The following is a 5408-nucleotide window of genomic DNA, read 5'->3' on the forward strand; positions in this document are numbered from 1 at the left end:
CTGATTTTTTTTTTTGTATTTTTTTTTAGTTTGACTACGAAATCATGTAGCAACATGATATTTTTCTACAAAACTTTTTATATAGCAACATGATTTCGTAGTCAAACCAATTCATTTCATAGTCTAACTAAAAAAGAAAAATATATACAAAAAAAAAAATCAGTATTTCGCAGATAGGAGTGAGAGTATTTCGCAGATGGACCTTCTCCATCTGCGAAATTACCCCTATATATACACAAAAAAATTAAAAAAAAAACCATCTGCGAAAGTACAAGCAGCTAAAGCACAGCTGTGCTTTAGCTGCTTGTACTTTCGCAGATGACATGCTGATTTCGCAGATGGGGCATTTCCATCTGCGAAATCGTTGGCTATTTTTGTAATTTCGATATTTTTTGGCTATTTTTGTAATGTAATTAGTGTAAATGGCTATTTTTATCATTTTCTCTATGAGAAAATGACAAAAATAACCATTTACACTAATTGCATTACAAAAATAGCCAAAAAAAATCGAAATTACAAAAATAGCCAACGATTTCGCAGATGGAGATGTCCCATCTGCGAAATGACCTTCTCATCTGCGAAAGTACAAGCACCTAAAGCACAACTGTGCTTTAGGTGTTTGTACTTTCGCAGATGAGAAGGTCCATCTGCGAAATGGTGCCCCATCTGCGAAATACCCTCGTTTTTGAGTATATAAACGTTTTTTTTTCTCCATTTTTCACCCTTCTCTACACAAAAACTCTCTCTATCTTTGGGCTTCTCTCGGAATTTTGGCTAGTTTTTGAAGAAAATGGAGGATTATGTCAACAATCCCGCAAATATGGTTAGATTTTAATTCTTTTAATGTTTAAACTTATTTTTTATTTTATCATTTGTTGTATTATTTAGTGTTAAAAAGGGTAATTTTGTTGTGTTTGATAGTTTTAATATTTCTTTAGTATACTTGAAGTTTAAATGCAAGTAGAGACAAGTAGAGACTGCGTAGATAATGTTTACAATTTGTAGTCAATAACAAAACAATTTGTTAGTGTTTGTTTGAATGTACAAGTAGAGACTGCGTAGATAATGTTTACAATTTGTTATTTTTGTTGTTTTTTTAGTTGTTGTATAACCTGAAAACTTGTATATTCTTATCGTATAATTGTTTATATAAAGTGAAAAATAGTTAAATTATAGTATGTGCAAAATAGTCGTTTGTATATATATTTGTCGTATAAGTATAACATTTGTATAAGTTGAAAATTTGTCGTATATATATTGTTAGAAATTGTTTGTGTTTGTCGTGTAAGTTGAAAATTTGTATAAAGTTGTCGTATAACTTGCAAAATTGTTAATTTGGTTGTCGTTTTATTTTAAAAATTGTTTGTTTATATGGTTATAAAATGTTAGTTTTAATTAGAAAGATAAAAATTGTTTATATATTTGTCGTTTAAGTTGAAAATTTGTTTAAGTTGAAAATTTATCGTTGATATATTTATCGTTTAAGTTGAAAATTTGTTTAATAAAATGTTTATATAATTATGTATGATATTGTTTTTTATCGTAAATATATTTTTTGTATAACTTGGAAAATTGTTTATATATGTGTATGTTATTGTTTTTTTATCGGAAATATATATATTAGTAATTAAGAAATTATATTTGCATTACTAATTTTTTATGTAGTTAGTGCAGTTCGTAATCATATATTTTAAAAAAAAAAATATTTTTTAGTTATCTAATTTGTTTTTGTGTTTTTTTTGCAACATGATTTTAGTTTTATGAATACGAAAGCCTTTGCGAACTTAAAAGGCTCGGGCGGTAACATATGGGAAGTATTTGAAGTTTTAGATGATGTCAGATGTGCTATTTTCAGAGATACCGTCTTTGGTTATTTCATTGATGTCCCTCGTTTAAAAGGGGACGCATTATTGTTTCATAAAATGTTCCTTCATCAGATCTGGCCGGATCCTGTTTTATCTCCAAATGGAATAAAACGATTATATTTTCGAGTAGCCAATACGAAAATGATTTATGGGCCGGAAGAGTTGTGTTTGATTACCGGCTTCAATTTTGGGGAGTATCCAAAAAACATTGGGAGAAAAGGGTCGGAAAAATTAATAAGCAGTAAAAAAAGATGTTTATTGCGTGAACGGCTATTTCCGGACCATACTAATAGTTCGGTGAAAATCGACGACCTGAAACGTTTAATTTTAAATCGAACATTCCTAGCACTTGACGACGTTGATGCAGTTAGAGTATGTTTGATATACATTTTGTGTGAAGGTTTTTTTTGTAAAGAAGTTAATGATTGGGTGCTACAAGATTGGTTTTTTTTGGCTGGGAATTTGGATCTCCGGAACAGGTATATTTTGTTTACGTTAAAAGTTCTATTTTATTAAAGTTATAATTTATATCATAACCAATTTTGTTTTTTTGTTTTGTTAGCTTCGCTTGGGGTAGCTATCTCTGGGATTTTACTTATGTTGACCTTGAGAATACATGGAACAAAATACATAATTATTTATCACTTTCTGAGCGTGGTCAAACTTTAAAGTACTCCGTCTCACGATTTACGGCTCCAATAAGGGTATAAAAATTTTCTTATATTTAAATTGTTTTATTGTTATGTTTTTTATTTTTATTTTAACTTTTATTACTGTAATTGTAAAAAATTGTAGATATGAATGTATGAGATGATTCCAGTTGTTCGTGCATGTGGATTTGTATCGAGAAAAAATAAAGACTTGCCTCGGATGAAACGATGGAGTGGAACAAAAAAATTGAAATGGGTTGACGTGAACAAGATTTGGTCAAAGATGCAGGTTTAAAAATATTTCGTTTATTATTAATAAACTTGATTATTATACTTTTATATGCATTTTTAATATGTTTAATTTTTTTAGAGGGACAACCACCAAGACAAAACATGTTACCGGGTGATGGTGAGATGACATCTTCTTATTGTATGTCATTTCAAGAGTATGTATATGGTGAAGGGAAAGCAGTTCCATCCCCAGTACGGGACCATTTTAGGAGACAAGACGAATCTTCGTCTAGTATGTCGTCCAGTGGTCCCTCTCATGATAGAGGTCGGGGCAGTGGGAAACATAACCTAGACGAGGTGTTGAAATGGCTACATGCACTTGAGCAGCATGTGTTTATGAACCGACAACCTACAGAGGTTTTTGTTGCAGAAGTGAATAATGAACAATTTTGGAACGACATTACTTTTGATGATCCGATAGTGTCACAAAGAAATTATGATGAACAGGTTAGTTACACGCTACATTATTTTTTAAATTTTATTAACATATATGAATACCTGTGTTCATATTTTATATTTGAAAATATAGGTTGTGCAAGATGAAGTGATGAATAAAAACAATACAACTGAAAATGTTTTTGGTGATATTCAAGACGACAAGGTTGTTATAGATATTACCTTTAGGATTTTAATAATTACTTTTTAATAAAGTGTCTTTCGTTATTAAGTAAAAAGTTATATTTTTAATGTAGGTGTTGGAGGAGAGGAATGAGTATGCGGGGAACAAATTTGATGATGATGTGTTTGATGAAAATGATTATAGTGAAGTTAAAGAGGTTCTTATAGTTACATTAATATAAATATTTTGTTTTTAGTAGATTAAATTATTTATTTAATTAGATATTATTGCTTATTAAATTATGTGTATTTCGTTATTAAGTATAAAGTTTTATTTTTAATGTCGGAGTGGTAGGATAGGAATAACAATGCGGAGAACAAATTTGATGATGATGTGCCGGACAAAGACGAACTAATAATAACGGGAATTGTAGATTATTTTGATGATGATGATGGCAAAGAAGTTACACCCGATAAACCGAGGACCCATCACAATATTTGTGCCCTCCTTACACCGAGGTATTCGTTTTATTTATAAACTGATGATTTTATGTTTATGTGAATTATCTGAAAGATATAGATTTAAACATTTGAATATTGTTTTTAGTTGCACACGACACCGAAGCAAAAAAGAAAAACAAAAAAGAAGGTTGATATCAAATCAACAAGCCCCGTTTCTCCTCCAGTTTTTGGTGTTTCTCATGACTTCTCCATGTTGCGCCTGTAACCTTATGTAGCAGGCGGTGAGGTTGTCATCCAAAATTATATACTTCATTCATATGATGTCCAACATCGTTTGTTTAATTTCGTGTTAGATAGAGATTTTTGGAGCTCATTGTTTGGGCATACACACGACGGATGGTTGGAGTCAGCGGTAAATTAATTGTTAATTTATTATTTTAAAAGTTAATTGTTTTTTAGTCAATAACAAAACTATCATGTGTGCAGCATATAACCATTTGGTACCGACTATTGATGGAGAGACGGTTTGAGAGCGACCGACATACAATAATGCCTCCAAATTTTTTTGTTTCTCATGCTTTGGAAGAAGGATAGGACTGGAGGGCGTTTATGGCTGGTATTGCTACGTACCCCAACTTCATGGTTGCTTGGTGGGATGTTGATACGGTAAACTTAATTGTTTATATTGAAAATAATATCGTTTTTTTGTTATGTTTTTGTATTGTGATGTAACTAAACATAATTTTATTTTCTAATCCTTATACAGGTCTTATTGCCGATTCATTCATCCCCTAATCATTGGCTATTTGGGGAACTACGATTAGCGTCAATGGAAGTGCATATTTATGACAGTCTTGGTAGAGGGGCTTATGAAAAATTCAAATCTGAAGGAATCTTTTCCAAATTTGAACGTCGGGTGGCTTATTATTTGGACAAGATTAAGTATTGGGCCCGGAGGAACATCCCAAGGATTCCATTGAATATGCAATTCATTTATGAAGAAAATGTTCCCCAACAAAGTAGTCATTTGGGAGATTGCGGTGTTTTTGTTTGTATGTTTATGGAACAATTGGTTTCAGGTCAACCAATACGTGTTCTTATTGACCCAAAGAACGCAACTTTAGAGTTCCGTCTACGGATGATAAAAGTTATTTGGGGGTCTAGTCTTGGTCCTATGTAGTTGGATTATATAATTGTATATATAAATTAATGTTGGATTTGATTGTTAGTTTATTTTTACAGTTTACTCAACGGATGGCAATAAATATATAACGTTCCGACAATTACAACAAATTAATGACCTACTAATCCTTCTTAATAAATGAAGGTTTTTTTTTTGCCACATGTCAACCTCTCATTAATTTTGACACTTGTCATTTTGTGGTATTTTTGAAATAAATATTATCCACTTGTCAATTTTTTGTTTATTTCAATTTTTAAAATTAAAATCATATACTTATATATGTAAAGTATTAAATATGATATATATGATATTAAATTGCAATAAATATGTATCTTCTTTATTTTAAAGTTATACATTAAAAAAAAATTATGTTTACACTTTAATGTTTATTTTATTTTT

At 30.5% G+C, this 5408-nt stretch overlaps 1 long non-coding RNA gene across 1 annotated transcript; it reads left to right on the plus strand.

The window, feature by feature from the left end:
- The first annotated feature begins 4154 nt into the window (after positions 1-4154).
- LOC145018645 (uncharacterized) lies at positions 4155-4977 on the plus strand. Its single transcript, XR_013667107.1, has 3 exons — positions 4155-4238; positions 4313-4492; positions 4593-4977. It is a non-coding gene; the product is annotated as an uncharacterized LOC145018645 (long non-coding RNA).
- Positions 4978-5408: the final 431 nt, after the last annotated feature.

Source organism: Lactuca saligna, chromosome 9 (genome assembly GCF_052625555.1).
Source record: "Lactuca saligna cultivar CGN05327 chromosome 9, ASM5262555v1, whole genome shotgun sequence".
Taxonomy (NCBI): domain Eukaryota; kingdom Viridiplantae; phylum Streptophyta; class Magnoliopsida; order Asterales; family Asteraceae; genus Lactuca; species Lactuca saligna.